At 39.8% G+C, this 25,041-nt stretch overlaps 1 pseudogene; it reads right to left on the bottom strand.

Moving 5' to 3' along the window:
• Positions 1–10,520: 10,520 nt before the first annotated feature.
• LOC111812022 lies at positions 10,521–19,751 on the bottom strand (annotated as a pseudogene).
• Between the last annotated feature and the right edge of the window lie 5,290 nt (positions 19,752–25,041).

The raw sequence follows: 25,041 nt of genomic DNA, 5'->3' as shown, positions 1-25,041 counted from the left end.
CTTCAGTGCAGTTGCTTGGTTCACAGGTATCAGCATATATAGTTAGTCAGGGTAAGAATCCTACCAATTAACTGCTAGTTTCGAAAACCTGCTCATGTTTCTCAAGATCATTGCTTTACCCATCCTGTGCATATAAATATATGGCTTTGCCCCTGTCATGTTTCGTGGGTTTTATTTTTGTTGTCATTCTTGTTATTGTTTTTATTTTTTTTTTTGTTCTTGTATTTTGTTTTCTTGTTGAGGTGGAACAGTGGTGGTAAACCTATAGCATGCATGTTTTTTTCTTTTAAGATAAAAATATTTATGAGTTTTATTTCTAAACTAAAACCTCAGCATTCAGGTTCAGTTGCGGCGTTGGCATTTTATGAAATAAGTGGGCTTGGAGTTGCAGTTTGGGCACTTGTCTCTGAAAGGTTCAATGCTACAGGCACTTTCTCTGCATAAAGATTTGCCTTCCCTGCAAGCAATGCTGCTGCCAACAACTAACATCCATGGACTTACATAGTGTCTTGCCTACCATCATGCCATTCCACAGTGTGTTTCTTCTGAACAAGGGCCTCACCTCACAGCAAAAAGTGTGTCAACCAGCCCATATTCATGGAATTCACTGTCCTTACTGTTTCTTACTGTGCTGGAACAGCTGGCTGGCTGGAACCAAAGAATGGTCTTTGAAAATGTGGGTTTGGTACCAGCCATGGCAGTAACTTATGGGGCTGAGGCAAGGTTCTCAATGAAGTTATGCATGCGTTGAGTCAATGTTCACCATATGGTATCTCCCAGAGCCAGGACGCGTGGGGCTAGGAATCAAGGTGTACAAATCACTGTCAGCACTCAGCTTATCCATAGTGACATACTAGCAAAACATTTGCTCCCCATTCTTGAATTTATACTCTGGTGAGCAAAGCTTCCACCAGGAGAGACAATAATGATTCCACTGAAGAGGAACTGAAGACCACTTCCTGGACAGTTTGAACTCCTTAATGCTTCTTTCACAACAAAAAAGAAGATGATTACTATACTGGAGTGACTGATCCTTCTGACCAACAGGATATTGAGCTACTTACTCCACAATAGAATTAAGGAAGAGTGCAGGATGACCTTGAGGATGTCTCTTAATAGGTGTCCCTATTATGACAGTAAAATTTATAGCCATCCAGGTATGACTATCAACAACCCAGATACTTTAGCAGTAAAGATTTGGGTCCACTCACCATGAAAAGCCACAACTAGCTGAGGTCCTTACAGAAGATAAGGAGAATGTAGAATGGGTGGTAGGAAAAGACAGTTATAAATACCAGATGCAACCATGTGACTAATTACAAAATGAAGGCTGTGTTATGAGCAACTCCATATTTCATGATGATCATATTTGTATGTGGCTATGTATATTAAGTAAACATCTGTTTTCCCCCTCTTATCATATAATAGATTCTCCATTGAATTTATATAGTAGTTTTCTCTGTTACTTTTCTCTCATTAGGGGACAAAATATCTGACACCACAATTAAGGATGGAAAGGTCTGTTTAGTTCACATTTGGTGGAGGTTTCAGTCCATATCCGGCTGACTCCAAGGCAGAATGACACATGGCAGAGGACAGCAGCTCATGGCAGCAGAGAACAGTAAAATAGCAAGAGCAGAAAGGAAGCAGAAGCAGCAGCAGCAGACAGCAAGGCTCTTTCTCTCCCATATATTTCATTCAGGCTCTCTGTCCCATGGCAGGTGCAGCACTCACACCCATAATCTCAGCAGCAGTCACGCCTGTAATCCCAGCATTGAATCACGAATTAATCACAAACTCTAGAAGCCTGCTGCCCCAAAGACTGCATGAGGCTTTGGGGGGACAACTACACATAAACCATAATAGCAGTACTTAAGTATTCTTAATTTAACATCACAACTCACAGTGTTTATGAGTTATAAAGCAAAATATCAGACAGCATTCAAGGACTCTAATTTCTGGGTAGAGATCCAGTACGTTTTTTATTATATCCTGGACAGTTGTGTAATCTTTGGCAGAATATCAGTGGCCTTGTTACTGCCTTTATGTGGAAATTAACATGCTTATAACACATGCATATGATGCCAAATTCACAAGGGGTGGACCTGTGATTAGTTAAATGTGTCAATTTGACTGAATCATAGTGTATCCAGATATTCTGGTCTCAGATTGGAGCTAAACAACTGTGAGTCTCTAGCTTGGGTCTTCATCTCTTGTTTGCCAACTGTATTAGCATTCTGCATGGAGAAAAGAACCAATGGTGCATTTATTATGGGGAGCTGAGTGAAGTGATTGTGGAGACTGATCATTCTAAGATCTGCAAGGTGAATCAAGAGATGGTGAACTTTACATCAATTTGACCAGAATAAGGGATCGCAGAGAGTAATGTGGAGAGTCATTTAGTAGGAGAGACACACAATAACTCCAATACCCTAGGACCTGGGGAGTGAATGAAAACAAATAAATAGGAAGAGAACAAGAAGTAATTCAATAGTCTCAGAGGGTCATGAATGCTTAAATAAAGGGGTTACTGCTAAGCAGGGCATTGAATAATGAGTAAGCTTAGCAGACTGGGAAGAGGGAAGCCAGGTATTCTGCAAGTCTGAGCAAATAGAATGTGCAGGCGTAGAAGAATAAGTCAGAATTATGTGATCAGAAACTCCAAATTTCTGACAAATTGTCAAAGTGTAAGTGAGAGACACAGAGGAACCAAAATGATCTTTATCTAGTCTCTGGTGTAAAACAACAAAACTTTGTGTGAAAATACTGTCATATAAAATTATATACTATTTTTATTCGTTCGGTTAAATATTTTTATAATATCTGATTAGTGATAGTGATTGAATCCATGTTCCAGGCCGTAATCTGCACTTATCAGCCAGAGTAACACACAATGAAAGGCCTTCGAGCTCAGAAGGTAGTCTATGTGCTCACACTCAGCCTCAGCGAAAGGCTGAAGAGTCGGATTGTGAAGAGCGGCTTTGGGGGCATAGGTATCGCTTCCCACCCCAGAGTACCAGGAAGATTTCCCTGACTGGTGAGCATGACTCTGTGGGTCAGTTCATGGTGAAATCATCATGTTCTTTTATTGACTCGCTCCTTCTGTGGAAATGTCACCTCTCTCTCCCTGGGAGGGTTCCAGCAGCCCTAGATGAGAGCTACAGAACAGAATCAAGCAAGAAATCACTTTAAACTTCAGACAACAAAGCAAGAGATGGGCTATACATACGTCTGTCTTGTACTTCCTCTTTATTATATTTACATGAAACTCTACAGTGACTTCTAGTTTTTAATTGGGCGTAGTTTACCAGATATAGCTGTGTAAACTATAGATTTTTAAAAATTAAGAAAAATCCCATTTTATATCTGTATATACAAAATAGTTAGGATAGATATACAGCCACTTTCTCTTAATTCCATGAGAAGAAAGATTTGTACTAATAGTGTTTGGGTAGGATATCATGTCTGCATCTTATACTATGAATAACCACTACGAGGACAACAATAAGCAATGTACTAATTATTGAAACTGTTCTACTAATTGAATTGAAACATTTTGAAAATGTCTCATCGCTATTTGTTTCTCAATAAAATTAATAAAAAAATGAAATTAAAAAGAAAAATTAAAAGCTTATTGACAGCCAGCAATTCCATCCAGGAAAAAAAATTACTAACATTTTTATATTTTTTCAAGCAATTTTTATGTGTGCACAGAAATTATTTTAAAATAGGATTCTAATAAGATTATATATAAAGTTTTATATCTACTTTACTTAACATTATAACCCTATTTAGGAACAATTTTTTATATCATTAATCTTTGAAAGCATAATTTTAAATGCCCATATAATATTAAGTTTATGGAGGTATCCTGCTGGAATTAACTATACTCTGTTTCTCTCATTTTAAAATTTTTATTAGCCACAACTGTAGTACATAATAATTACATTCATTGTGAGAAATTTGTACATATACATAATGCATGTTAAATCCCCACTCCTTTCCTTTCTTCCCCTTCCTTTATCTTCCTACAGTTCAATTTTTAGCAAATTTCCAATTGTTTTTCTTTTCAATAATATCATAATGAGCATTTCTTGCAAATCTCCAAACCTATTTCTTATTATTTTCTTAGATATAATTTAGTCCATATTCTATAGGAAATACCCAGAAAGATGGGACTAGAAATACAAGAGATTTATTATAGGATGTGCTTGAGGGAACAAGACCGAGTGGGAAGATCTTTTGAATCAGTGTGCAATTTTAGCTCCTGCAAAGAATGGGTGAGCACGGCACATTAAGTGGACGTCTTAGTTTGAAATTGGGGTTCTAAGAGAATCCTATAGGTCTGATGGAGAAAATTCTGGTGGAAGCTGCCCATCAGTGAAGCCAGCCCTTGGCTGAAGCAGCCGCTGGGATAAGGGTGCCGACACTGAAGCAGTAACTGTAGGTTTCAGAATACTTCAACTGGGGCAGCCATCCAACCATGCTTCTGGCGCTCAGAGATCCAGGCTGCGGGTCTTCATGCCACCAGGAAGAGATCTTGCAATTCCATTGCTGTGTATTTATATTTGGTAAACACCTCACAATTCTGAGTACAATTGGAAAAACCTATATCCTATGCCCTTCCAACTGGCTTAACGCAAAAACCTGCTAAGTGTGTATTTAGTGTGGACACTGAGGTGTACATATACAGAAAAGTATTTCTGTCTCTCGAATGAGCATGAGCTCATCTTTAAAGCAACTCTTCCTCTTACTTTTCCAGATCTGTTTACATTAGGATTTTTTTAATGTAACACAGGTTTAAATATGAGCTGTTCTTAATATAAAAGATGCTCAACAAATAACTTCAATTCACAAGCCAATTAAACAATTCTGCAACATGATGTAGCCTTATTAAACCTGCTCTACAGTGTCTCTAATTTTTAGACTTTCTTTCCCTTCTTTTTCTTTCCAGGGACATCCTTCAGGGCTCGGCTTTTGTTACTGTTTGAGAAATCCTGCAGCAGCTTCTTGGTCATTCCATTTGCTTCTGGGAAGTTCATCTTATGACTCGATCCTGACTCCACTACAGACCTGACTCACCTTTGCTCAGAAAGCTTTCAAGGGCCAATGAGATAAAAACTATCCACCCAAGACTCCTCTAAGACAGTGCTATCAGGTGTCCCCAAATATCTGAAATTACTAGATTAATTGCTTTACTGGGGGTGCTTGTAACAAAGCACCACAGTCTGGATGATTGAAACCCATAGCAATTCATGACCTCACAGTTCAGGAGACTTAAAACTTCCAAATCAAGAGATTTATAGGATTGGTTCCCTCTAAGCGCTCTGAGAAAAAAATGTTCTACACTTCTCTGTCCCTGTTTGGTGTCCCCTCCCCTGGGCTTGCTATCCTCTGGCATCATGAGTGGGCCCTCTATGGCCTTCTGTCTTCACATGTTTTCTTCTGATAGTTACTGTTGTGCTATATTAGGAGCCCAGCCTACTACAATAAAACCTAATCCTAACTTAACTAATTATATATGCAAGGAACCAGTTTCTAAGTAGAGTCATATTTTGAGATTCTGGGAGTTAGGACTTCAGTATATCTTTTTCCAACTGTGGGAAATTCTGCTAGTAGTAAAATATGAAGGACAATAACTAGTAATACTAAATATATTCAATATTCAATCTAAAATTATCTTTTTCCTCTCCACTTAGCTTTGAAAGATTCTTTGCTCTAGTAAATAAAGATGCAGTAACAATAACGACAGTAAATAGGCTTTTTCAAAAAAAAAAGTGAAAAGTTTGCTACTTTTTGAAGTACTTTTAAAATTGTACTTATTTAAGAAAAATGAATTCAAAAATCTTTCAATCATATGCCTTTATTAGGAAAACAAATTAAATAAATACCTACAAGAAATGCAGTTTTAAAAAATGTATACTTGAACACTGATATTTCCAAACAGGAGTTTTAAAAGAGTAGATAAAGACAAAATAAATAACATTATTTCATTTAGTTTTTAATGACATAATTTTGGAGCGAGTTTTGAAAGTTGCTGTTATAAATATCTAGGGTTAACAATGGGTTGGTCAAGCCTCACTGTTGCCTTAAATCATAGTTTAACACAAGAATATGGCAATTTAAAAATCAGCTTCTAATTTTAATTTATTTCAATACTTGATTATCATAGACATCAGAACTGAAAAATTGCCTTGGAAAAGCACACAGTCATGCAATACATTCTCTGGAGGGAGCTTATGATTATTAATGTACAATACAAAAAATTATATTTAAAGTAACATCCTTATTAGTAGAAAATTTGAATTTGATCATCAGTTTTATGACTGTTAAATTCTACATATCCATCTTTATTTACAGGTTAGGTGAAGGCACCAGTGTAAATTCAATGAAATATTAGTAAAGCTGAACATTTTTCTTACTTTTCAATAAAATTAGAAAATTACCATTAGGCAAATAATGTAGTAATTATGTCACATGAAGCAATCATTGGTGGATGCTCAGTTAGCAGACAAACGTGTGAGACCAGTCTGTGTACATAGTCTCAACATTTTCTCCATCACTTTCCAGCGGCTGGAGGGAGCATAGTAACTTCCAACTGGGCCAGGAAGACACCGCCTCTACACCACTGCACCATGATCGCCTCTACCAGGTGATCAAGGTTTACCCTACTGGCACTAAGACATGTTGTCCTCGCTAACGAGAGAGCGATACACTGAGAAAGATACATCGTGCTTTGTGATGTCCTTTCTGAAAATTTCATGGCCTCGTTCAATTCATTAGAAAAGAACAGATGTCTCAGTTACGTTTTTCTCATTGCTGAGACAGAATACCTGAAGTCCCAAGTTCAAGGAGGACAGGTTAATTTAGTTTACACCTTGTAGAAGCTTCAGTCCATAATTGACTGGCTCCAAGGCAGGGCAGCGGCGCAGGCAGGTGTCACAGGGGAGAAACAGCTCAGGGCGGGAAGAAGGTAGCAAATAGCAAAGGCTGGCCACAGGCTCATTCTTTCCCTTATATTTCACCCGGGCAACTTAGGGCAGGTCGCGCTCACACCCCTAATCCTAGTGCCCTCAGTCCTGGAACTGCGCCATGAATCAGTCACACACTGTAGACCCAGCCACCTCTGAAAAAGCCCCGTCCATGACTGTATGAGGCTTTGGGGGGCAGACAAGTTTCAAATGAGAGATATTCTGTAATATAAAGATAAAAATAAAACCTAAAGAAATATTACACAAAAGAATAAACTAAGGAAACACAACAAGTCAGTGGGGTATCCTGACTTGAGTTCATGATCAGAAAAAAGGACATTAGTAGGAAAACTCATGAAATTTAAACGAGTTCTGTAGTTCAGCTGACAGTCTTGTTACTAGTGATTATTTCGTTATTTAGACCACTGCACCATGATTTTAGAGATGTTAACATCAGTTAAAGTATTTGGGAGCTTTCTATGCTAGATTTGGTATTTTTCTATAATTCTAGTATTATTTTAAAAAATCATGTGTGTCACTGGGAATTGTAATATCCTCTGCCTGTGTTTAGTAGACTTGCTTGCCTAGTCCATGTTAGAGATCCTTCCCCAAGAGTCCCTGAGCTGGGACTTCTGTGCTTCCCACCTCCCCCACCACCGTGCCTTTGGGTAAGCTAGTCCCACCATCAAAAATCCATTGTACAATTATGTGAAGCCTTACTGTGCATACACAGGAGGCAGACTTGGCAGGTGCTGGAAAGAGCACGGCCAATACCTACCTGCCGCAGCAAACACCTTCTCATTATTCTCTGTAGAATGCCCACCCAGGACACCTTCTTGCTTTCACTTCACCGGTACACATACTAAAATTGGAGTGGCACAGACAGCACTCTCCTGGCTCCTCTTCAAGGATGACATGCAACTTCAGGAAGCATGCCATATTTTAATGAAAACAAACTTTGCCAGCTACTCCTCAGACAGAAGACTAATTTTAAAAAAAAAAACAAAGAACTCAAAAAAAATTAAACAACTTAAAATTAATGACCCAGGTAAGAAATGGGTAATAAAATCAATAGATACTTGATAGAAGAAGTACAAATGGTCAATGCGTATGCTTTTCAACAAATGTTCAACATGTCTGGCCAATAGAGAAATGCATACTAAACCAGTGTTAAGACTCCATTGGTCTGCTGTTTTGGAGAGAACCTTTTCATGCCATATTAACAGGTGAATCAAAGGATATTAGAAGAACAGATTGTCTTCTGCTATGTCTTGGATCTAGAAGGCACCACAAAGGCTACATGTTTAAGGGTTTGGGCCTTGGGAGGCTCCTGGAAGGTGCTGGAAACAGAAGGTGTCTCTCAGTCCTGAAGTGAACAGTTTTGCTATGCCTCGTGCTCACAACCGTAATATACTCCCTCACCACAAGACTAGTGCAATAAAGACCAACTACGTCTGAGACCAACCATGGTCTGAGACCTCTAAAACTATCAGCCAAAGCAAACATTTCCTCTTTATAAGTTGATCATCTCAGGTATTTTTGTTACAGTAATGAAACACTATCCAACACACCATCCCTGGTGCGAAAGGAACTCATCCAAATGGCTAAAAGCCTGAATAGAAAAAATGACTGTCCTCTCAAGTAAAAGAGAACTCTCCCAACCGCTACCTTTAGACCTGATCTGATGTCTGCTGAATTAGACCATCAGATCTGCCCAGTTTCAAGACTGCCAGGTCCTCTGGAGATTGGACGATTCAGCATCCATAATCATATGAGGTAATTCTTTGTTACACACACACACACACACACACACACACACACACACACCTGATTCTATGAAAAAGTCTGACTAACAGAATTGTCCTACGTGCTCTGATACTAGTATTTTCTTTTGTTATTTGCTTCTTGCAGCCCACAACTGTTTGTAGGAGAGGTGAAAGGGCAGCATAATTGAGGTGTTTTCAAGCCTGATTATAATTACTTCACGGTATTAGTATACACTATTGATTAATTTGGAAGCTGCTACTTGAAAATGTAAAATACATGCAAGGAAATGGCCGAGATATTGACTAAAGTGCTTTAAATACAAATACCCCTTAGCATATCAGAAATACATAATCTATATACACACTTATCTTTGATGTTTGGCATATAGCCATTCCTTGCAAAATTTAACAACAAAATACTTATTTTTAAATTACTTTACTTAAAAATAAAACCTAGGACCATTGTTTACTTTTCTGCTTTAAGGAGCAGATGGATCACCATCTCTCTCAGTCATAGAGTGATGTTAAATTTGCCTTTGCCATATTTATTATAGTAATGTGTATTCTAAGAAAAATTAAAAATTTAGGCATGCACTGAGTGGACAATCACAGCGTTGTCTTAAAGTTCCACAGTGTGTCAAGCTTTAGTAGTCAACTAGATCACTGACCCATTAGGAGAAAGATGTCTCGGGGGACATATGTCCTTCGGATGGTTTTCTGGTGATCAGTCCCGTGGTGGTGTCTCCGGAGGTGGCTGGAGCAGGTGGCCCCCTCTCATCCTTGGGAGCACGGACAAAACAAATAAATTTCCAAGTTGATGGGCTGCAGGCTCAACTCTTGGGAGAACCCCTACACCCTGCCACCCTTCCAGGTTTGCATGGCTACCGGAAAAGCATTCGTTCTTTCAGAATGGTTCAATTGCTTTCAGAATGGTTCAGTTGTAATTTGCTCAAAACAAATCTCAGAAATGTATCTATAACATTCCAGTCAGATCCACCTTTTTCAGGTATACATGGTTCCTACCCTCCGTCCTTATAGATGCATTCTGTTCCTCTTCGCGACCTACTCTCCCCTTGAATCAGGCTGTCATTTGCGTTCTCCACAGGCCTGGACGCTGAGGGCTTGCTCTTTGACTGCCCCACCGCCTCCTGCTTCCCTCTAGTGGCAGCTTCAGGGATGGCAGGTGGAAAACGGTCTTTACAATTTAAATTGTAAATCATCCCACAAAATGTCCTAGTTAAAAATCCTTCAGGGTCTCCCATTCTTAGAATAAAGCTCAACCATTTTCCAGGTCAAAAAGCCACTCACAGTCTAGATGCCTCCTGCTTCTCTGAGCACTTTCATCTCTTTCCCCCTCGCCATACTTCCACCTCCATTCTGACTTCAGTCATGGAAAGCTGAGAACATATGTGCTTGTTTTTCTCTCTGTAAAATGTCTTTGACCAGGATTACTTCTTCCTAGTTTTTGATCCTAACTTAAGTCTCAGCTTAAATACCATGCCTTCAGAGTTTTCTCAGAGCATCTGGGATGCAGGAAACTTCTTTCTTTATTGCACTGTAATGTTTTATTAGTTCTCATCAATTCATGACATTGTCTTCTTTTCAAATTTTTAAAGATAAAGGTTTTTGCTCTGCTGTCCAGGTTGGTCTCAAATTCCTGAACTAAAGGGATGGTCCTTCTTCCACCTCCAAAGTAGCTGGTAAGATAGGTGCACTACCAAGATTTTTATTTTTGTCTTTTGACAAGACTTCATTCATTTTACTTTTCTTGTGTAAAAACCCTTTAGGCTTTATCCACTGCTGGAGCTTGAGTCCTCTGGACAGAGACTCTGGTGTGGGTTTTTGCAAGATGGCTGGTGAATTCCTGGTAGGGAGACTCGGTGAACACTGTCTCTTTTCAGAGGTAAGGGGTCAGGTAGCTGTAGGTCTTGGAGATGGCAGCAAACTTAACAAACTTGCTCAAAGTAGCAGTGCAGCCCCTAGCAGAGCTGTAGCAGTCATCAATACCAGGCAGCCAGCAGCAGCTTCTTGGGCACAGGGAATGAGACAGTGCCAGTGCCTTTGGGGGCGGGGATCAGAGGCACCAACACAGAGCCACAGCAGCCATCAGCTTGCAAGGAACAGTGTGGGGCTTGCCAATCTTGTTTCCCCAGTAGCATCTCCACACAGGGACAATGGAGAGCTTGGCCAGGATAATGGCCCCATGAATGGCAGTGGCTACTTCCTTGAAACACTTTACACCCAGGCCAACATGACTGTTGTAGTCCCCAATGCCTTGAAACTGGTCCTCTGACCAGCACAAGTTTGCTTCTGCACAGGCCAGATTTTCGGAACTTTGTCCTTGAGGGATGTGTCCAGGAAAAAGTCAATAATCTCAGATGCCTTGATGAGTAAGAAGAGATAAATGTCTCCCAGGGACTTGATCTTCATGCCCTTGACCAGCCAGCCCAGCTTGATGACAGGAATCTACTCCTTGTCCTAGGCTTTACTGCTTCGAGCCCTGTGGCCGCGGACCTGGCCCTGCCACACCTGTACCTGCTTCCTCAAAGGCAGTAATTCCTCAAAACCCACTGCAGAAGTCTTGGCGGAAGCCATCACGGCCTCCCATGCCTGTCCCCCAGGTCTCCGGACCCTGCACAGGCATCATCTACCATTCGATGTTTCCCAGAAAGAGAAACACTCCCAAGATTTTTATTATTTAAAATTCACTCCATCAAAGAACAATCACTTGTTTTCAGTTTTGTATTTCCAGAGGTTCCAGAGCCACATGTAAATAAAAACAGAGATGAGAGTTTAAGGGGACTATTCTTTTCGTACTACAAGGAGGGATTTTTCAATACAAATATATCCCAAAATTAAGCATATGACTCATAAGCCAACAACAAAATAATTGGCAAATATAGCCATAAAATTGTTGCCTGTATAAGATAGTAAACTGAATTAATATTGATGAAAATATTTGCAACAGAAATGACCAAAGATTAACAAATTTAATTTTTAAAATTTATAAACCAATAAGCAAGAAGAAGCAATTTTATAGAAAATATTTAATAAAACAATTCACAAACCTAGATAGCCAATAAAAGTATAGAAAATGTTCCATCTCACAAATAGTCAAGAAAATAAAAATCAACACTGGATGCTTTTTTTCTATTAGATCAGTAACCAAAAAAAAAGTCAAGGATATTGAAGAAATAAAGAAATACCTACTTTTATTGGTGGAGACATGGTCCGTGGTATCACTAGGAAAGAATATAGAAGAGTTTTACTATTTTAAAGGCAATTTGTCAGTATTTTTTAAAAAGTTTGCAAGGAGGTTGGAACTGTAGCTCGCAGATGTAGAGCCCCGGGTTAAATCCTCAGCACGACGCACAAAATTGCAGTGCACTTGTACCAATTAGTTATAATAATTGATCTTTCTTTGAATGCAAATGAGGTTGAGAACACTCCATGTTAGCTTTTTTTTTATTTTATTTATTTTTTTTTAAATTTAGTACAGTATCTACAGGGTCTACAGAGTCTCACTACGCAGATCGGATTCGTAGTGTTTCTCCTGTTTTCAGCCCCCCAAGTACTGGGAGTACAGACATGAGCCACCACGCGCAGTCTTAACTGCCATCTCAGCGCCCCCCCCCAGTGGGCGGGGTTGGAACAGCATGCAGGGGATCAAACCGCAGCCGCTGCGCTCTGCCTAAGCAGGCGCTTTAGTCTGCTGAGCTATCAGGCCGGCCCTTCCAAGTTAGCGTTTAATCTGTACTGTTTTAAATTCTGAAGTTACACGTATTCAAGACTATGTTGTTCCACCATTTGTTAGCTAAGCAAGACATGCACGAAAGAAACCCCAAGGCCATCCAAGACGCACTTCTCCACACATGGGCTATAAGATGCCTTCGTTATTTCAATCCCGATGGTGGAGCCCCTGGAGGACTACTACAGTTATAATTGTCTCTTAGCAGTGGGTCACCCTCAGGAATTTGCAGCCCTTCATAAACTGTGAAAGGGAAAATGCAACTATAGATGTATATTTTTTTAAAAAACATGCAATCCGCTGTGCATTCTTTAATGCAGGAAGCAAGCACTCGCTGACTGCCGACACGTGGCAGGTGCTGCTTCAGCCATCCTTTCTTAACTCTCTTTTGCTCCCCTTCATAAAATATGTACAACCCTGGGGGACGCAGAGCCGGTTCTAGCCATCAGAGTACACAGCAACGATGCCCCCTGCCAGTCAGAATTCTGTCAGTAAAATTTAAAAGGCAGAATCTCAAAATTTTCCAATTCCCCTAGTACTGAGTTGCAAAGAACCAAAAGTCAACAAAATGTTGTTCTTATTGTAGCTTTTCAACCCACTTTTGCTAAATTGTTATAGATGATACACACGCACATACATTCTTGTATACATTTTTATACCAAAGAATTTCTCTTTTTTCTCATTCTTAATAAATATTTATTGAACTATTGCTGAAACATTTTGGATTATTTATTTTGGTAACAAAGGATTACATAACCAGACATGAGTTTATTTTTTATAAAACTATCTCTTTTTTCCCTTTATCTTCCTCCTCCTCCTTCTTCCTCCAGTAAAGAACTCTTTTGTTATAACAAGATTCAAGGATTACAGTGTCCTTATACTCATCAGATTTCTGGATTTAATTTTTTATTTTTATTTATTTTTTTTTTTTTGCGGAACCAGGGATTGAACTCAGGGCCCTGCGCTTGCCAGGAAAGTGCTTATTCTACTGAGCCATCTCCCGGGTCCCTGGATTTAAATTTTTGAAGAGTCTAACTAAAGTGAGATTTTTCTTGTGGTTCCTTTAGAATATTTTTAAAGGTAGACTATTTCAAATCCATAGCCAAAAGGTGAATAACTTTAAAAGATTGTTTTGGCTTTCTCTTACTGTTGTGAGAAATTGCCATTGTATAGTAGATCTGAAGATCAGAAATGTCACGTGGTTTTCAATGTGGGTGTAACCCTAGGGAAGAGCTTGTTTCCTCATATTTTTTAGCATTTAGAAGGTGTCTGTGTTCCTTGACTCCTGTCCCCCTCCTCAAGTTCAGAGCCAACAACTTTGCATGCTCTGATCTTGTTATCTATATACCACTGTGACTGTCATTGCAGATAGCTCTGGCCACAGCCAGGAAAGCGTTTCTACTTTCTCGTGTGAGACTGCAGGATCCACCAGGATGTACCAGGATAATCCCCAGATCTCAGGGTCAGGGAAGGTAATATGTGCAGATTCCTGAAATTAGCACGTGGTCATCTTTGGGGAGCCATTTTTCTGCACCCTAGGTATTTTAAACACTTTTCTCAAGTTGTCAGTTCCTAAATATTATTACAATTTCATAAAAGTAGCAAATTATGAGTTTTTTTCCTTTTTATGTGGGCTATATTCCAAATGAATAGGAAAATATGTCTTGTCTTTCAAGGTGTTGGGCCAGTAGGATCCCTTCCTCCGCTGCTATCTCATTGTCACTCACTCCAAAGAATTTCAATAGGTGAAGTTCTGGAAAACTACATTTGGAACTTATTTTCTGCAAAGGTGGACCATTGGATTTTTTTTATTGCATTGTGTCTTTATTTTTTCTTTCGCTATTAATATATGTTATATCCAAAAAATGTCAGAAAAAGAAAAAAATCATGCATAATAATTAAAATCATACTCAATACCACTGTTTCCAATTTTTTTTTTTTTTTTTGCTCTCTCTGCCATTTCCTACTTCAGAAGTCATGTTTAAAGCCACCTATCTATTTGAAGCCTTAGCCTCTTTACCTGAAAACAGTGACAATGAGTAGTAACTATTTGGATAGAGTCTTTGGATTAAAGGCAATCAAGTGAGAATGCCCTTACCACCTAGCTTCACTCTTGGTAAGTAATCCAGTGTTCATTCTTTTCTCCTTCCTTCTCCACTGCAAAAGGCGATGAAATCTTAGGGTGTCTGCAACAATCAGAACTGCATACCAACGGGGTGCCGGGAGACTACGGTTCAAAATACATCCTGTTGCCAGGCCACAAGTACTGATTTTGACTTTGGATTCACAGTGTTCAGCAAGCTCTCATTCCTTTCTTCATTTGATTGTAGTATCTAACATTTCTGAGCAGTTGCTCCATGTTATCCAATCTTCTGAAATGAGAAAAAATAGCTCTCAGAATCTACCGCACAGCTGTCCACAGCTTTCAGTTTAACTCACTGGCAAAGGCTCTGGTGCAGTCACCTGGGATGTCACCTCCTTTCTTACAGCTGACAGGTAGATGCAGGTAAGTGGACTGGCCACAGTGTTCCTCAGTGACTATGCATTTGTCAGCACCAAAGAGTCTAAGTCCGAAATAAGAAAAAATAATGAATAGTTCTAAGTATATTTTATAAAGTGAATATAATATTGATGCCAAAACTGGGCAAAATTACACCAAAATAGAAAATTATGTATAGACCTCTCACACGACTATTGATGCAAAAAATCAATTAAAATATCAGTAACCTAAATTCAAAAATGCATAAAATATTCAGCATAATCATGTATTATTTTTGAGGAATGTAAAGGTTCAATAGGAAGAATTGTCTTCATATAACTCACTATACAGAGTTTGCCAAAGAAGGTATACAGCAGTTTGCTGCACTAATAAATGTCCGGAAACTGACTGCCATCAGTGAGCCTCTCATAATTGTAGAGGTCAAAGGTAAGTTCCATTAATCTCATGATACCTCAGGGAATTTAGTATTGCAGTGTTTAGGAAGGCTTTCTTTTCCATTTGTTTGGTGGACTCTGTGTTAATAGGCCAAAACCCTACTTCAACATTACTTCCACAGATGGAGAAAAGACATTTGCCAAATTCTGATACATATTTATATAAAAAGGAAGCAATGTCAATGGTATTTCCTCCACATATGTAAAATTGACATTACACTGGCTGATCAAAATTTAAAAGATAATTCTTGGGGGCCAGGGAGATGGCTCAGTGGAATAAGTGCTTCCCTGGAAAGCGCAAGGCCCTGAGTTCAATTCCCCGTTCCACCAAAAAAAAAAAAAAAAAAAAAAAAAATAGATAATTCTTAGGGTTGGCCAAATAGCTCAACAGATTAAAGTGACTGCAAGCAGGCACAGGGGCCCAAGGTTCAATTGCACTGAGGGCAATTGAGACTGGGCATGGTGGGGGTGGTGTGTGCCTGTAATCCCAGTACTTCGGAGGCTGTAAACAGGCAGATCACTGAGTCTGATCTAGTAGTGAGACCCTGAAAACCCTGTAGACCCTTCCCTAAAAATACAAATATATAGGTAAATAAATAATTCTTACAGTAAAAGACACATTGCCAGTAATCCCCCTTAAAACACCCCTGCCTTTGAGAACACTTATTCTGTCATTCTTTACACTTTCACGGGCAGTTCTGGAAGTCCTTTTCTGTGATTGTCTTTATAATGTGTGGTCAGTAGCACGGTGACCCCTGCTGCCCAGGGCCGCCCAACGGAAAGGCAGGCTTGTATCAATGTGCGTCCACCTTACTTACAGGATCAGGTTCCAGTCCACTGTGACTGTTCCTCAAAGCCAAACTGGTCACCAAAGGTACAGTTGAGAACGCTGAGGCAGCTTCTGGAAGGTAACGAGATGCACTTGAGAAAGAGGCTTTCCAGAGCTGCTAGAGAATGTGGCAGGCACGTGGGAACGAATGTGGTCAAAGAGGGGGCGCTCTATGAGGGGGTAAATGGTCGTGTTTCTTTCACTGTAAAATTTTTATTTTACATTGAAACTTCCACTGTAGTGATCACAAGTCATATATTCACAATACAGCTGGAGACATTTACGTGGAAGTTAGAGCTAAATGAAATGATACTCAGCATGCATTTTGTCGGAAGTATATTAGTCAATGCAATTAATTAAGGAAAAGTTGGAGTTTTTAGAGACACATGAGTTAGAAAGAAAACAGAAAAATGTTATTTGCAGATGAAAATATATCATACATCTGGATACCCAATAGAAGCAATAAAAAACACTAAAATTAACAAAACTTTGCAAAAACTAGGTTGCAAAATAAATATGTAAACCCAAATAGTCTTCATCTATTAGAACAAAAACTAGATAGAAGGTCAAGTAGAATACTACATTAAATAGAGAAAAGTATAAAATTATAAATTTAATAATCACTTTTATATTAAAGAATTATCATTCAAAATCACACTTAACAGAACGTCAAACTATGATTCAGAGTAAAAACAATCTTGGCACAGTACAGACTTGAGATTTCCCAATATCCACCCAAATGTAGGGTACATAATGTCTTTTATGAGTGAAGAGAGTATGAATATATGCAAATTGCTGCTTATATTAATAGCATGATGGTAGAATAAACCATAAAAATTAAAAGAAAATGGTTACCTCAGGGGAGTTGGTCTCGTAGCTGTGCTTTTTAGATTTGACTTTGGAACCATGCAAATAATTTACATGATTTTAAAGTAAAATTAAATTTTAAAAAATCAATTACTAATAATAAAAAGTAAAATGAAACAGATGAACTTTACTGTGCACGCAGTTTCACAATGAGAGAGAGAATTCCAAGGGATGGTAAAATATAGTAATTTGTTTATTCCTAGTGGGGTGTACCCTAAGGGAAAAACAGAACTGCCGCTCCCACTAAATATATAAACTTTTCAAAGTTGGTCTCCTCTTAATAACAACGCTGAGGTTGTGATTCTGAGACTGTTGTGCATGCCCTGAGAAGCAACACAGTGGAGTAATATGCAAACTGTAAATTTTATCAATTGTGTGAAGAAATGACTGAGAGATCAATGACCTATTTTCTTCAATACACAAATTTTAGAGAAGAAAGAGAACCTCCACATTAAGTAAATTTGAAACATCTATGAACCCTAATACATAGACAATAGACTGCGGCTTGGGTTTTAGTTGCTGTGGTTGCTATTATTCAGTAATTTACTTTCCAGTGAGCAAGTGCTCATTGTTATCTGACAAAGCTCTCACTCCACCTCGGAATACATGACCAGAGCTCCCCATGGTGCTTCCCAGCAGAGCTTGTACCAGGGACAGTGATCCTATGCCTCGCTGCCCAGCCCGGGGCGTCTGGATGGTCACCCTGCTGGCTCGTGACTCTACAGCCAATGCCAGGCAACACTGTAAGCCAAGCCTACTTTCTTCTCTGCAGCCTTCTTTTTAGAGGCTCCCTTCCCTGCCAAGCGGCACTGCTGTAATCCTGCATGGGCCATCCCAGGACCCTGGGAGAGCAGAGAGGCTTAGTCCACATTTGGGAGTGGGAGTGGGAGTGCTAGTGTTTCACTCCTGTGCCCCTCCTGCCTGCCTGTCTGGGCCGACCTCTCTTTGCATGGGTTGTTTGCAAACCTGATTGCATTAGAATCACCTGGACATTTCAGAGTAAACAAATACAGTGACTGCACCCCACCCTCATAAATGTGGATAGGGTTTGGGACTGGATGTCAACATTTTGTAATGCTGTCACCTCCAGCCCTTGGATTCCAGTAGCAAAGATGGACCCAAGAGACACACTTTGTAAGGAGGGTGGTATAGGGTGTCCTATCTGTGTTCCAGCCCTTCTGTGTTGGTTAGTTCTCTCTCTCTTTGCTGTAGCACTCACACCCATTGGACGATGAATCTGTCACAAACTCTAGAAGTCCACCCTATGGTTACAGGAGGCCTTAGGCAGGCATCTAGACACAAACATAACAACTTTCAAACAACTGGTTTATTTGAGTCACTCTTAAAGTTTTCCAGAATCGGAGATCAGCTGTTTAGTCACTAAACAGGGTTCATCTTCCCATCACTAATGAGCAAAATGGGCTGAGGAAATCTGCCATTGGCTGGACACGAGGGAGCAGTCCTGTCCCACTGGCTGCTGCTCACACCACAACGTGATGCGCATCCCCAGCCATCCAGGGCACAGAAATAAATATAATCTGCATGGCATGAAAAACAACATATCTCTGCTCTTCACCTTCTGTGGGAATGGGAACCTCAACTATTTCCATGGTTACGTAGGCTGCTTCCTGGACCACAGGGCAGAATAAACATGTCATGGGGCATTAAAATAGCCAAATGTCAACTTCCATCTGGGGCAACACTCTAGCAAAGGAGAACAGGATCTGAAGAGTCCTCACTGTGGGCCGGGGAGATGGCTCAGTGGAATAAGTGCTTCCATAGCAAGCGCAAGGGTCTAAATTCAATCCCTGGTTCAGTCAAAAAAAAAAAAAAAAAAAAAATAGAGTCTTCACTGAGCTCAATTCTGGACACATCTGCTCACACGACAGTGCTGAGAGGTACACTGGGAGCCCGCAACTTCTCCACACCCCCAAACTCAGGTAAGTATTTTCCAGACTTGCCGCTGCACACAATATAAATTGTGCATGTATACCCCTGAGAGCTTGCTCCAGTGTATTTTTGTGGCTCCTCCTACCTACACACAGACCTCAGCATAACCTGCCATTCCTCATTTTCAAGTATCAAACTCCTTCCCCTCCCAACATCCAACTCCTTTAGACCCTTCTCAGTATCTTTGGTGCCCCTACTAGTATTTATATCCCCACCCAAATCCTCCCTGCCATTCATGCTATTATATTGATTGCTTTATATACCTACCTCCCTGACAGGCTATAAGATCTTTAATGACAGGACTATGACATATAGTGTTATGTAATTCATAGAATTCAACATTATATATTGTTTCATATTTTAACATATATAGTATTTTATAATTCCCCAAACTTGAAACATGCTAAGCCCCCAAAAGCATTTGCAAAATAAATGAAACCATTTATGAAGAACGTTTGCTTTAAAAATATAGAATGAGAAAATGAGCCTTTTAGATCTTGCTTCTTCATTTAAAGAAAGGACAGAGATAGAGAAGCTAAGGAAAGGGTACTATTAAGACATAATCCTGATGTGGCTTCTATACATAGTTGACCTAGTGTCTGTCTGTCTGTGTCTGTCCATCTGTCTGTCTGTCACTCTCCCCTATTCATTCTCTTTCTTCCTCTCCCCCTTATCCTCCCCTCCCCTCCTCTCTTCCTTTCCTCCTCCTTTTTCCCTATCCCTCCTTCTCTCCTCTCCCTCCCTCCTTTGTCCCCCCACATACCAGGGACAGAACTCAGGCCGGCTTTTACCTTGAACTTGAAGTCCTCTTGCCTAACCCCTGGAGTAGCTTGGGGATTATAAGCATGTACCACCACACCTGGCTGGCCAGGTTTCTTTAATAGCTCAACAATAAGGAACAGAAAGAAAGGGACAGGATAGACAGTCTTCTAAACTACAAGGGACAAGCAAAAACTGCAACCAAATGTGCTGTGTAAGCCAATAACAAAGACATTTTTGAGATGATAGGAAAATCTGGTTATGGAGAGAATATTACATATATTAAGTTATTATTATTCATTAGGTATAAAAGTAGTACTCTGGTTACTGTACCTTATGGGTAAATAGTATGGCATAAAGGATTTTATTTAAACTAATACAGCAATATCCTGAAACAGACAATTTTTTGATAAACATGGAAATAAGGCTAGTTGGGTAAGTGGTATAAAAAATACAAATATTTTCTCACTGTGGCTCTTTTCTGGCACAGACTCATAATGTTCTCACAGTTTTCTGAGCAATGTAAATGCCCTTTCATTGTTCATGAGAAGACTCTGAACCATTCCTGGTATCTGTTCATGGCGGGCCTCATGGAGCACCTCCTGATGACCTCAGGGCAATGCTGGAGTCCGCAGGGAGCAGCCGGCCACTAAACGGAGAAGATCTTCAGCCTCACCGCAAGACCTTAGGCAAGGGTCAGAGAGGATGGACACTGAGGTCAGCCCTGAACGGCCAGGGATTTCACCAGGGCTGTCTCTTCCATTCACTTATTGCTGAGCGATAGCCGTTGTCACAAAATGGTGACCAGAAAGCACCTTCCTTAGGTCTAGTGGGCCATTCCAGCAAATCATTCAACCTGAAGGGGGTAGCTTGGGAATATCTGGATTTGTAAATGGGCAGGGTGACATCTGAAGAGAAGGCAGTCTTCTGAGACTGAATCTTTGAATGTTGGGGTCTGCACTAACTCCAGTTCCTAAATGGAGTTTTCAGGACACAACTGAGCTGCAAGGCACCTATTCGGTGTCAGAGAATTGGACAACTGATTGGTTTTTTAAAAAAATTAGGGTTTTTTTTAAAGAAAGAAATAGCAATGAGACAGTTTCAAAACAGGCTAGTAGAACAGTCACAACAGTTAATACATTGCATGTTATTGTCTTCATAGTAGTTATTCATAGCAATAATCCTGAGAATGTCCATCAGGTTTTTGAAAATAGCAGTTAATTGGTAGGATTCTCATCCTGACTAACTATATATGTTGATATCTGTGAATTAAGCAACTGCACTGAAGATAGCAATGTGTGACACTAGGGCCATGCATGGAATGCCTGTCGTTCTGGTCTTCTAAAAGCATACTGCTTCTAAGGTCATATCAATTACGGACAATTGATTATTGTTAACAAACAACACAGAATAATTATGGCAAAATCTTTTTTTTTCTTTTTTGGCCTGGCTCAGGCAGCCTTAAGGGCAGGTCTGGGAAAGTGTGGGAGCTGGGTCTCTGACTGAGTTTGCCCCAGCAGATGCTTAAACAACCAAGCTAACCAGTAAGTTCGCCAAGGCAAAATCTTGATACCTACTGAATGTGTGGGATGGTTAGATGAGAGACCATTATATTATTCTTTCTTTTTTGCATTTCAAGCTTTCTTAACAAGACCAAGAAAAATTTAAAAGAAAAGGATCCTCTTACTAGATTCATTTGCCTGCTCAGAGAGGTTGTCTGCAAATCTGAATCATCCTTGTGTGATGTAGTGGCATCTGATTATGAAATGAATGTTAATCTTCTTAATGACTAATACGTTGAACAACTTTACATGGTTATAGAGCATTTGTATAGTTTTGTTTGTAGAGTATCATTTTAAGGTAACTTAACAAAGGAAAGAAAAACATTTGTCCACAAAAGGGCTTGTATAAGAAGATTCATGTCAGCTTTATCTATAGAATAAAATGGAAGAAGGAAGACAATCCAAATGATCATCAACAAGAAAATAAAAGAAATAGTTGTGTACTGTGCAATGGAATATTACCAATTAACAGAAACAAACCAAACTTACTATATGCAACAACCTAAATGAATCTCAGAAATATGGTGTAGAACAAAAGAAGCCACACAAAATAATACATATTCCATGATTTTGTTTATAAGAATATTAAGATCAGGCAAAACTGATCGATCGGTATAGAAATAAAAATATTTGTCAGGGGAAAAAGAATGGGAAAGGACAGAAGGAAATTTCGTCAGGTGACAGAAATGTTCTATTACCCTGCCTGGCTATTAATTATGTACCTGTGTACATTCACCCCAACTCATCAAGTTCCATGCTTGAGTTCTATGCATTCATTGGATCTCATTATACTTGAAAGAGACAGAGAGCAAAAGAGATAAGGACAGAATTGCTAACACAAATGACTGTGTTAACAGTAGGGGAATCTTAGACACCAATAAGAGAAATATTTTATGGGGGAAGACATGTCCAGATCTTTCTCCAGGTGGGAAGCTGTGACCCAGGACTGTCTGTGATCAGCCTGAGAAATCTGCATTCCCTTTAGCATAAGCAACAGAGCAGCTGAGTCCTGAACTCCTCTTACTGCAGCCACAAGCCAGATTCTTAGGATGCCACCATAGCAACAGCACCTGCTTTCTGATAGGCCACTTGAATGACCTCGCTGCTGAGCTTCTCCTTGGACAAGCCAGCAGAAATATTATTAGCAATAAGTGGGCTGCCTCTGAAGCAAGGAACACAGCGTGGGGGCTGGATTCCAAGAGCTTACCTTTGGGGTTCAAGGTTTTCCATTCACCCAGATTTCCTGTTAGGCTTCTCTGTAGAAGGCAGAGTAAGAAGGAGGGTTAGGGAAAAAGCAAAACTGTTTGTAAAATTTGCGATCGCTATTTAGTTCGGTATTTATGGATCAGAAATATATTACACTGATGGTATTTGCTTAGACCACAAGAAAATATGTTAACCTTCTCATGTAACAGTGTTTTGATCTGTTATTTACTAGTTAAGAAAAGTGAATTTTAAGATATGAAGGCACTAGGTCAAGGAGGTGCAGCTGGTGGATGGGAGAAGTGAGTGAGACAGACAGATATCTAGGCTTCACTTTTTTAATGCACCTGGCTGACTCTTTTTTATTAATTTTATTGAGAAATAGCAATGAGACAGTTTCACAACTGATTAATAGGACAGTTTCAATAATTAATACATTGCATATATGCACATGCACATCCACATAAATGAACACATACACGTAAAATGCACATATGTGCCTATGATGGAAGCATCCTATATTTTTTATATGTGAGGGGGTGCCTGGCTTGATTCCCCCAAATTCACAAAATCCACTAGTCATTGTACCACCCACAGCCAAAATCCAGGTTCTCTAGAATGGGCCAGATTTCTCACAATTCTGTGGCTCCTGTCCCTTCTCTGGGCTCATTCCCTGGACAACTGACGTCTGCTTTGCTTTACTGAGCTGCTCAGAACTAAGCAATAAAAGAAAAAAACTGCTGCACTATTTCACTTGAACAGATCTTTGCCCCACCCCACTGAAAAATCCTCTTTCATTTTTTGTTGACTGTTACAAAAGTTTAACAAGAAAATATACTGATCCTGTTTTTACAGCACAGTGAAACAAGCTTTTTGGAGAGGGGACCTGGATCTCTTTGCAGCTATTATTTATAACCTTCACAACATGAAGCTCCACCATTCCAACAGTGCTCTTCTGCTCCACATATTTATCTATCACAAGATTCCTGAAGGGATCAAATCCTAGCAGCATCCCTAGGGCAAGGAATATTGTCCTGTATCAGCCACCATATAACTTCTTTCAATGATCACTTCTTATCCATAATTGTTTTCAGCTTGAGTGGAAGATCTTTGCTCATGGTACCCATGTGGTGACCTAAAGATTCTTTATTCTTCAAATACCCGATACTCAGAAGCTTTTCCTGTGGCTCCTCCCCACCCTACATCCATTCCGAACCTCCCAGGGCCACCACTTGCTTTGGATATGAAGCCGCAGTTGCACTAATTACTGTGAGGTTTGCTGTTTTCTTTCCTTGATTGGCTTCCCCATCCAAGTGGAGCTCCTTAGGCCAAGGCCAGGTTCTGTCATCTTCCAGGTCAGACATCTATCACATAATCTGTTGAAGAGCAGGCGTTCAATTCTACCTGCCACATAATCTGTCACATGGTAGGTGTTCAGCTCTGATGCTGAAGTGAAGAGAAAGCTAGAACTTGACTTTACCATCTAACCTCCAGAATGCACTGTGTGAAAAGTAGACAGCAATGCTTATTTCTTTGTGTATTATAGTGACTGCTCAGAAACAAAAATAATGACATGTGACTTTCTGATCATTGACCCCCAAACCAGATCTAAATATTTGACTAAAAGTATCCTGGAAAAATTAAGCCACACTGGAACTGGGGTCTGACTCTATGGATTCAGACTCTGGCCCTACAAGAGTGCAAGGAACTCAGACAATTCTGTTTACCTCCTGTGCCTTAGTCTCTCCATCTGCAAGGGGCAATTTAAAAGAACCCACCTCCAGTCCTGGAACTAAGCACAGGTTACTGATAGATACCTACTGTGCTAGCCAGTTCATAGAATTTAGTCTGAATTCCATGTCAACATTGAGCCTTGGTCTCTGTGTCTATACTCAGGGCCTTGTTTAGTAATCAATGAAATGAATATTTATATCTATGCCATACGGGGTGGTACATTATCTAAGAAAATCCTAGTGACCTATGAAGGTAGACACAGGCCTCTTACTTTTGGCAGCATGTAAGTGGAAATGCCAGCAAAGCCAGGCACTGAAGCTGAACTCAGTTAAAAGAGAGAAAGACAGGCAGAAAGACAGACAAAGCCAGAGAGATAGAAAGACCAAAAGAGACAGAGAGACAGGCTGTGACAAAAAGTACAGAAGCTATAACTAAAGAGAAAAAATTACAATCATGAAGTAGCATTGTCTGAAGGAATCCTTGTGAAATAGTAGCTCAGCTGTTTGTTTATTTATTTATTCGAAACAAGGTGTCACTTTGTGGTGTAAACTGGCCTTGAACTCATTATGTGGCCCAGGCTGGCTTTGAACTTGCAATTCTCCTACCTCTGCCTTCTGAATGCTGGGATTACCAGTGTGCACCACCATGACCAGCTGGGCTGCATTATTGAAAACAGAATTTAATGGGAAAGGAGAGTGGATGGGTGAGAGAACATACA

Source organism: Octodon degus, unplaced genomic scaffold, assembly GCF_000260255.1.
Source record: "Octodon degus isolate 3935 unplaced genomic scaffold, OctDeg1.0 scaffold00006, whole genome shotgun sequence".
In the NCBI taxonomy this organism is placed as follows: domain Eukaryota; kingdom Metazoa; phylum Chordata; class Mammalia; order Rodentia; family Octodontidae; genus Octodon; species Octodon degus.
This window is presented reverse-complemented; position numbering and strand designations above follow the sequence as displayed.